Source organism: Trichomycterus rosablanca, chromosome 15, assembly GCF_030014385.1.
Source record: "Trichomycterus rosablanca isolate fTriRos1 chromosome 15, fTriRos1.hap1, whole genome shotgun sequence".
NCBI classification, from domain to species: domain Eukaryota; kingdom Metazoa; phylum Chordata; class Actinopteri; order Siluriformes; family Trichomycteridae; genus Trichomycterus; species Trichomycterus rosablanca.
This window is the reverse complement of record NC_086002.1, coordinates 27,742,679-27,752,223: the sequence shown is the minus strand read 5'-3', so window position 1 is coordinate 27,752,223 and position 9,545 is coordinate 27,742,679. Positions and strand designations below refer to the sequence as shown.

The window sequence follows — 9,545 nt, the reverse complement described above, 5'->3', positions numbered from 1 at the left end:
AGAATCTGTATGGAGACCAGATGGAGACTCTAATCAAGCAGCTTGACTTTAGTTCTTTTTATCAAGGAAGGAAGATCTTCTGTGAGTACTCACTCTTTAAAAACAATCCCAGATGCAGTCTCTTAAAAGCCTTTACAGCAGAGATGATCAGTAAAAAGAGAAAAGAAAAGCAGTCCATTGTCATGTGCCAGCCATGAAAAAAAGTTATCCTTGTTCCCAACCGGTTGGAAGCAGCAACCCTTTATTAAAGATTCGCTCTAAAAAATATCTATAAAAACTTCACCATTTGTGGTTTATTATATCCTCTGTATCCTGACGTTTTGCAAAAGTTATTGCTTTATCAGAGGACTGTTGGCTTGTGATTCTGTGGTGCTCCTTTCTACTTTGAAGAGCATTTGGGGTGGAGCACTCTCACAAATGAAGGGCGGAGCAGATCCCTTTCATCCTATAAGGGCTTCCTATCACTTAGAGATCATCAATACATTATTGTCCAATTGTATAGTGAGAGAAAGGCAAAGGAAAAGAAAAGAAAAAAATAATAATGATAAAAAAGACTAAAAGAAAAACAACCAATAAACCAACAATATTTAACTCTAGGCAGAGCTGGACTGGGAACAAAATTATGCCCTGGACTTTTTTCTTGACCAGCCCACTACAAGCACATCGCACCACACATATAACCCCCCCCCCCCCCCCCCATCCTACTTCCTGTTCCCCATATGCACATTTCATGTCACAACAACTTCCCACACATATACCTTCTTAGAGGAGTAGTTTTCTGAGCAGACCACTTCTCTCTGCAAACCCATCAATGACAGTATCTGTGTCCAGTGACATCAAAATGTCTCTCTCTGTGGCCATAAGCATTAAAGACCCTGTGACAGCCTGCTCCTGAGCCTGTTCTTGATGAATTTCAGTGAATGTGCGTTCACATGCCACCTGAGTGATGGAAAGTGTGAGCAGAAACTTGTATGCCAGACCAAGAATATGGTAGGCATCTGTCAGCAAGTTAAATCTTCTCAGAACCTGGTAACAGCACAGTGGACAATTTTTGCAGGACGAACAGCTCTTGCTAACAATTTCAGCATTCACTCCTTCAACTCCTTCTTCAACTTCCTCTACTGTTCTGGACTTCATCCAAAGAGGACAATTTCAACCTATCCCACTGAGCAGCCAAAGATTTCAGTTCACTTTGTAAGTTCTCAACAGTGGCTTGGTTGTTAAAAGTAAGTAAACACTTGCTGAGTCTCTGTAGTGCAAATTCAGGAAGAGGAGCAGAAGTGACCTGTGAAAAGTTCCTGGGGTATAGAAGGGATAGGTCAGCATAAAGAGTTCCATGAGTGAGAAATCTTCTCTGGATTGTTTCAACTACTGTGTCCACCATTATGCAGAGTAACCTCATACTCTTTGTGTGGATCTCTCACTCTCTCATCACCAGCCATTTCTCCAGACATTTTCGTTCTCTTTCTTTCTCTCTTCTGTGGCAGTCCAGTCTCTGCTACCACTTCAGTCTCTTTGTCCTGCTCTTGTACTTTATCATTTGCCCACTAAACAAATCTGTCTGCAGCTGCTTTGACAGGCACAAAGTCTCTGGCCATACTCTGCAGGTTTTTCCTGTGTAGCCACAACAGTTCTGTGAGCTGACAAAATGTCTATCCCTTCTGTTTGCAGGTATTTTGACAATGGTGAGGTCTGCTCAAAAATCTGAGGTAAATTTAAGCAGTTAATGTTGTTTCATACCTTAGCAAGGCCTCAGTAAATGCGCTTGCTTTTACTCGAACAATAGTCTTCATACTGGCCTGATCTTAAATGGCAGACAATGTAAGAAGAATGTCAACATACAGACCCTTGTCAGGGTGTCCAAATGATCCATAGACCTTCTTAAGAGCATTGTGTTTAGCCCACCGCCGGGTCTCTCCAATTGGAAAAAGGTGCTTATGTCTCTTATCCTGGCTTTCTTTTTCCCACACATTCATTCTTAGGAATGATTCACGAAAAAAACACAGCAATGTCATCAAGAAGGGAAAACAGTGATCCTCCTGCAATGACTACTTGAGTGCTGTCAGCAAGAACCAAATTTAGTACATGAGCATAGCACCATACATGCACTTGTTTAGGAGACACAGAACACATTAAGGCAGAAAAACCTTTATATTGGCCTTGCATATTAGATGCACCATCGGTGGCATGTCCAATACACTTGCTCATGTCCAACTTCAGCTTTTCAAGTACTTCATGAAGCAGACTGACAAAATACTGTCCAATAGCTTCTTGGCACTTAACAACAGTTTCATTTACTGTGTCTGTGACATATCTCAGAATGACAGAACATTGGTCTTGAGAGGTGATGTTCTGTGTTGTGTCAATCTGAACAGAAAACATTCCAGCCTTCTGAACATCATTTGAAATGGATTCCTGAATAAGTTGCTGAACTGTTTCAATGACTTTATTGACAGTTGTTTTAGAAAGAAATGTAACCAGAGAACCTCTTCCCCTTCCTGACTTCCTGACTTCTTGCTTTTTTCAATACTGGCACTTAAATGTTCATTCAGGCAAATATCGTACTTTCCCAGGAGACAATATATATATATATATATATATATATATATATATATATATATATATATATACATATATATATATATATATATATATATATATATATATATATATATATATATATATATATATATATATCTGTTTAAAGTAGGAACTACTGCATTTACAGTGTAGAGATGTTTTTGTATAATTGTATATGTTATAAGTATAAGTATATGCTAAAGACAATAAAGTAAAACATAGTCTGTCATGCTGGTTTGCTCAGTTTGTTTCTTATTATCTCATATTTTATGTAGCAAAAAAAGGTTTGGAAATTGTGCATTTTAGTAGATGGACTTCAAAATATATGCAACTTATTAGCAGGCATTTCATTAATGTGTAAGTTACTCATACTTAATTAATGATTTATTAATATATACATATGTCATGACTTTACTTGGTGGGGCACATCATCATGAATTCATGCTGAATGTAGACAAATTTCATGATGCATAGATACATTAACTAATGATGTGTAAATGTGTAGTTAATTAATAAATGGATAGTTAATTTAAAAATTAAAATTTGAATCATGAAACAGTGCACCAAACCAAAATATCCAGTCAACAATGGATGGGCTATAGTCTCTAACTGTAGCATAACAGCAAGGTGGAGGTGCAAGGTACAGTAGATGTGGCTAATAAAAGGGCAGGTAAGTGTACACTACAACATCTCAGCAGTGCTGTTTTGTCAGAAACATTCATGTTGTTGCAACACACATTAACATGTTACTACCAGGATAGGCCACAGGTGTGCTCGGAATGGTCCACCATCCAAAAAATAGTTGGTCAGTGATGGGTTATGTATAACAGAAATGTCAATATTTTTTTACATGCATTTTCTAGCGTTATTCAGTGTTGTGTGTGAAACATAAAGGACAAGAAAACTGTGGAATACTGATTCCATTTACCTTCTCAAAAACAACAACTACAACTGTTGTTCAAGACTTGATAACTACAGGTATATAATTTGACCTATTTACATGTATATATAAAGGTGATATACATATAAACAGTGTCTCAGCGTATACAATTTATTGTGCATTACTGAAAGAATGTTAATTAATACAGTAAGTAATTATTTAGTTAACAGTATTAGTTAATAATATGTTAATAGTTAACAGATGGCTTTATTAATGGCTATTCATATGTCACTCATTAATTTGTTAATGTATACATGTCATTAATTCATCATTAATTCATGATGCACTAATGATTAGTTGATGTATTAACTAATTGTTAATAAACTGGTAGTTAATTGTTAGTATATGCTTAGTTACGGACACGTATTGTAAAGTGTTACCGAAAATCATGTGTCTCTATTAACGTTTTTATTTTTTGCACATATTTGAACAAAGCATAAATGAATAAACAGACTACTAGAAATGCTCCAAAAGTACTTGGAATGATTTTCTCCATGAATTTCCATTCGAATTGAAGACTTTTTTTGCCTTTTCCTGTAGAATTGCATTTTTTTAAAATCAGGTTGCATATCAGCGTTATGCATGGTGTGTGGAGAGACTCGACCAGCAGTCAACAGTGAAAACAAAGGTTGACATATTGTGCATGGCAGCCAATTGATTAATTTCTGACAATGAGGGACCGCATTCGCTTTCCCGTGATTTCTGTGGTAGCAAAGAAAGAGTTTATGACTGCAAGATGATTGGTTGCCGTTGGTTTGTTATTTTTTAGTGAAGTGTATCAAATGCTTTCCAAAGAAAATCATGTGTCTCTATTAACGTTTTTATTTTTTGCACATATTTGAACAAAGCATAAAAGAATAAACAGACTACTAGAAATGCTCCAAAAGTACTTGGAATGATTTTCTCCATGAATTTCCATTCGAATTGAAGACTTTTTTTGCCTTTTCCTGTAGAATTGCATTTTTGGAAATCACTTTGCATATCAGCGTTATGCATGGTGTGTTGAGAGACTCGACCAGCAGTCAACAGTGAAAACAAAGGTTGACATATTGTGCATGGCAGCCAATTGATTAATTTCTGACAATGAGGGACCGCATTCGCTTTCCCGTGATTTCTGTGGTAGCAAAGAAAGAGTTTATGACTGCAAGATGATTGGTTGCCGTTGGTTTGTTATTTTTTAGTGAAGTGTATCAAATGCTTTCCAAAGAAAATCATGTGTCTCTATTAACGTTTTTATTTTTTGCATATATTTGAACAAAGCATAGCAAAATAAACAGACTACTAGAAATGCTCCAAAAGTACTTGGAATGATTTTCTCTATGAATTTCCATTCAAATTGAAGACTTTTTTTTGCCTTTTCCTGTAGAATTGCCATTTTGGACATCACTTTGCACATCAGCGTTATGCATGGTGTGGTGAGAGACTCGACCAGCGGTCAACAGTGAGAGCAAAGGTTGACATATTGTGCATGGCAGCCAATTGATTAATTTCTGACAATGAGGGACCGCATTCGCTTTCCCGTGATTTCTGTGGTAGCAAAGAAAGAGTTTATGACTGCAAGATGATTGGTTGCCGTTGGTTTGTTATTTTTTAGTGAAGTGCGTCAAATGCTTTCCAAAGAAAATCATGTGTCTCTATTAACGTTTTTATTTTTTGCACACATTTGAACAAAGCATAAAAGAATAAACAGACTACTAGAAATGCTCCAAAAGTACTTGGAATGATTTTCTCCATGAATTTCCATTCGAATTGAAGACTTTTTTTGCCTTTTCCTGTAGAATTGCATTTTTGGAAATCACTTTGCATATCAGCGTTATGCATGGTGTGTTGAGAGACTCGACCAGCAGTCAACAGTGAAAACAAAGGTTGACATATTGTGCATGGCAGCCAATTGATAAATTTCTGACAATGAGGGACCGCATTCGCTTTCCCGTGATTTCTGTGGTAGCAAAGAAAGAGTTTATGACTGCAAGATGATTGGTTGCCGTTGGTTTGTTATTTTTTAGTGAAGTGTATCAAATGCTTTCCAAAGAAAATCATGTGTCTCTATTAACGTTTTTATTTTTTGCATATATTTGAACAAAGCATAGCAACATAAACAGACTACTAGAAATGCTCCAAAAGTACTTGGAATGATTTTCTCTATGAATTTCCATTCAAATTGAAGACTTTTTTTTGCCTTTTCCTGTAGAATTGCCATTTTGGACATCACTTTGCACATCAGCGTTATGCATGGTGTGGTGAGAGACTCGACTAGCGGTCAACAGTGAGAGCAAAGTTTGACATATTGTGCATGGCAGCCAATTGATTAACTTCTGACAATGAGGGACCGCATTCGCTTTCCCGTGATTTCTGTGGTAGCAAAGAAAGAGTTTATGACTGCAAGATGATTGGTTGCCGTTGGTTTGTTATTTTTTAGTGAAGTGTATCAAATGCTTTCCAAAGAAAATCATGTGTCTCTATTAACGTTTTTATTTTTTGCACATATTTGAACAAAGCATAAAAGAATAAACAGACTACTAGAAATGCTCCAAAAGTACTTGGAATGATTTTCTCTATGAATTTCTATTCAAATTGAAGACTTTTTTTGCCTTTTCCTGTAGAATTGCCATTTTGGAAATCACTTTGCATATCAGCGTTATGCATGGTGTGTTGAGAGACTCGACCAGCGGTCAACAGTGAGAACAAAGGTTGACATTTTGTGCATGGCAGCCAATTGATTAATTTCTGATAATGAGGGACCGCGTTCGCTTTCCCGTGATTTCTGTGGTTGCAAAGAAAGAGCTTGTAGATTTAAGCCGACCATATTCATTTAGTTTCTTGTTCTGAATGATTTTCATTCTGATTCGTTGTTCTTTTGCGAGCAGCTCCGAACGATAGGACGGATTCGTGGTGTTATTGCGTTGGAAACAAAGTGGCTGTCCAGAGCTATTTCATTTTCATTCATTTAGCAGACGCTCTTATCCAGAGCGACTTACAGAAGTGCTTCCATAGTAAACATTTCATTTCTCAAGTTTTAGTAAACAACAATCAAAGAACACAAATCTCCTGAAACCTGTTAAAACCAAAGTGTTTTTGGATAGGCAGCGTTTACATAAAAAGCTTGTTGATACAAACGTTAAAGAGACCGGTGTTTTAGATCAGCTTTAGCACTGGGCACATAATTAGCCGTTTGCACTATTTCTTAGGCTAATTTGACCGTTTCATGATTGAGCTATGCAAAACCTGTAAAAAGCATGTTTGTCAGGTAGATTTTTACAGTGTTTTTTTTTTTTCTTTTCTCTTTTTGTAAATGAATTTGAAATGATCATTTTTGCTTCGGTTTTGGTTGAACCAAGTTTTTCCTTTTTTTTTTTTTATTTCTGGCAAATGTCGGCGTGGTGGTTTTGATGTTGCAGAATAGCGGCGTTTGTGTTCGGTGAGGTTTGTGCTGGTGTGATGAGTAGACGAGTGGAGCTCACCGTGAGTTTGAACGGTGTGTGATTCGCTGTCTCTGTTCGGCGGTGCCTCTGGAACTCATACTTACCTGGCAGGGGCGAGACCATGATCAAGAAGGTGGTTCACCCAGGGCGAGGCTCAGCCATTGCACTCCGGTTGTGCTGACCGCTGCGAATTCCCCAAATGTGGGAATCTCGACTGCATAATTTCTGATAGTGGGGGACTGCGTTCGCGCTCTCCCCTGATTTCTGTGGTAATAAAGAAAGAGTTTATGACTGCAGAATGATTGTTTGCAATTGGTTAGTTATTTTTTTAGTGAAGTGCGTCAAATGCTTTCCAAAGAAAATCGTGTGTCTCTATTTACGTTTTTATTTTTTGCACATATTTGAACAAAGCATAAAAGAATAAACAGACTACTAGAAATGCTCCAAAAGTACTTGGAATGATTTTCTCCATGAATTTCCATTCGAATTGAAGACTTTTTTTGCCTTTTCCTGTAGAATTGCATTTTTGGAAATCACTTTGCATATCAGCGTTATGCATGGTGTGTTGAGAGACTCGACCAGCAGTCAACAGTGAAAACAAAGGTTGACATATTGTGCATGGCAGCCAATTGATTAATTTCTGACAATGAGGGACCGCATTCGCTTTCCCGTGATTTCTGTGGTAGCAAAGAAAGAGTTTATGACTGCAAGATGATTGGTTGCCGTTGGTTTGTTATTTTATAGTGAAGTGTATCAAATGCTTTCCAAAGAAAATCATGTGTCTCTATTAACGTTTTTATTTTTTGCATATATTTGAACAAAGCATAGCAAAATAAACAGACTACTAGAAATGCTCCAAAAGTACTTGGAATGATTTTCTCTATGAATTTCCATTCAAATTGAAGACTTTTTTTTGCCTTTTCCTGTAGAATTGCCATTTTGGACATCACTTTGCACATCAGCGTTATGCATGGTGTGGTGAGAGACTCGACTAGCGGTCAACAGTGAGAGCAAAGGTTGACATATTGTGCATGGCAGCCAATTGATTAACTTCTGACAATGAGGGACCGCATTCGCTTTCCCGTGATTTCTGTGGTAGCAAAGAAAGAGTTTATGACTGCAAGATGATTGGTTGCCGTTGGTTTGTTATTTTTTAGTGAAGTGTATCAAATGCTTTCCAAAGAAAATCATGTGTCTCTATTAACGTTTTTATTTTTTGCACATATTTGAACAAAGCATAAAAGAATAAACAGACTACTAGAAATGCTCCAAAAGTACTTGGAATGATTTTCTCTATGAATTTCTATTGAAATTGAAGACTTTTTTTGCCTTTTCCTGTAGAATTGCCATTTTGGAAATCACTTTGCATATCAGCGTTATGCATGGTGTGTTGAGAGACTCGACCAGCGGTCAACAGTGAGAACAAAGGTTGACATTTTGTGCATGGCAGCCAATTGATTAATTTCTGATAATGAGGGACCGCGTTCGCTTTCCCGTGATTTCTGTGGTAGCAAAGAAAGAGTTTATGACTGCAAGATGATTGGTTGCCGTTGGTTTGTTATTTTTTAGTGAAGTGTATCAAATGCTTTCCAAAGAAAATCATGTGTCTCTATTAACGTTTTTATTTTTTGCATATATTTGAACAAAGCATAGCAAAATAAACAGACTACTAGAAATGCTCCAAAAGTACTTGGAATGATTTTCTCTATGAATTTCCATTCAAATTGAAGACTTTTTTTTGCCTTTTCCTGTAGAATTGCCATTTTGGACATCACTTTGCACATCAGCGTTATGCATGGTGTGGTGAGAGACTCTACTAGCGGTCAACAGTGAGAGCAAAGGTTGACATTTTGTGCATGGCAGCCAATTGATTAACTTCTGACAATGAGGGACCGCATTCGCTTTCCCGTGATTTCTGTGGTAGCAAAGAAAGAGTTTATGACTGCAAGATGATTGGTTGCCGTTGGTTTGTTATTTTTTAGTGAAGTGTATCAAATGCTTTCCAAAGAAAATCATGTGTCTCTATTAACGTTTTTATTTTTTGCATATATTTGAACAAAGCATAGCAAAATAAACAGACTACTAGAAATGCTCCAAAAGTACTTGGAATGATTGTCTCCATGAATTTCCATTCGAATTGAAGACTTTTTTTGCCTTTTCCTGTAGAATTGCATTTTTGGAAATCACTTTGCATATCAGCGTTGTGCATGGTGTGTTGAGAAACTCGACCAGCAGTCAACAGTGAAAACAAAGGTTGACATATTGTGCATGGCAGCCAATTGATTAATTTCTGACAATGAGGGACCACATTCGCTTTCCCGTGATTTCTGTGGTAGCAAAGAAAAAGTTTATGACTGCAAGATGATTGGTTGCCGTTGGTTTGTTATTTTTTAGTGAAGTGTATCAAATGCTTTCCAAAGAAAATCATGTGCCTCTATTAACGTTTTTATTTTTTGCATATATTTGAACAAAGCATAGCAAAATAAACAGACTACTAGAAATGCTCCAAAAGTACTTGGAATGATTTTCTCTATGAATTTCCATTCAAATTGAAGACTTTTTTTTTGCCTTTTCCTGTAGAATTGCCATTTTGGAAATCACTT

The 9,545-nt window shown here is 36.9% G+C and overlaps 1 non-coding gene across 1 annotated transcript; it reads left to right on the top strand.

The window, feature by feature from the left end:
• Positions 1–7,038: 7,038 nt before the first annotated feature.
• Positions 7,039–7,202, top strand: LOC134329681 (U1 spliceosomal RNA). Its single transcript, XR_010014905.1, has one exon. It is a non-coding gene; the product is annotated as a U1 spliceosomal RNA (small nuclear RNA).
• The last annotated feature ends 2,343 nt before the right edge of the window (positions 7,203–9,545 follow it).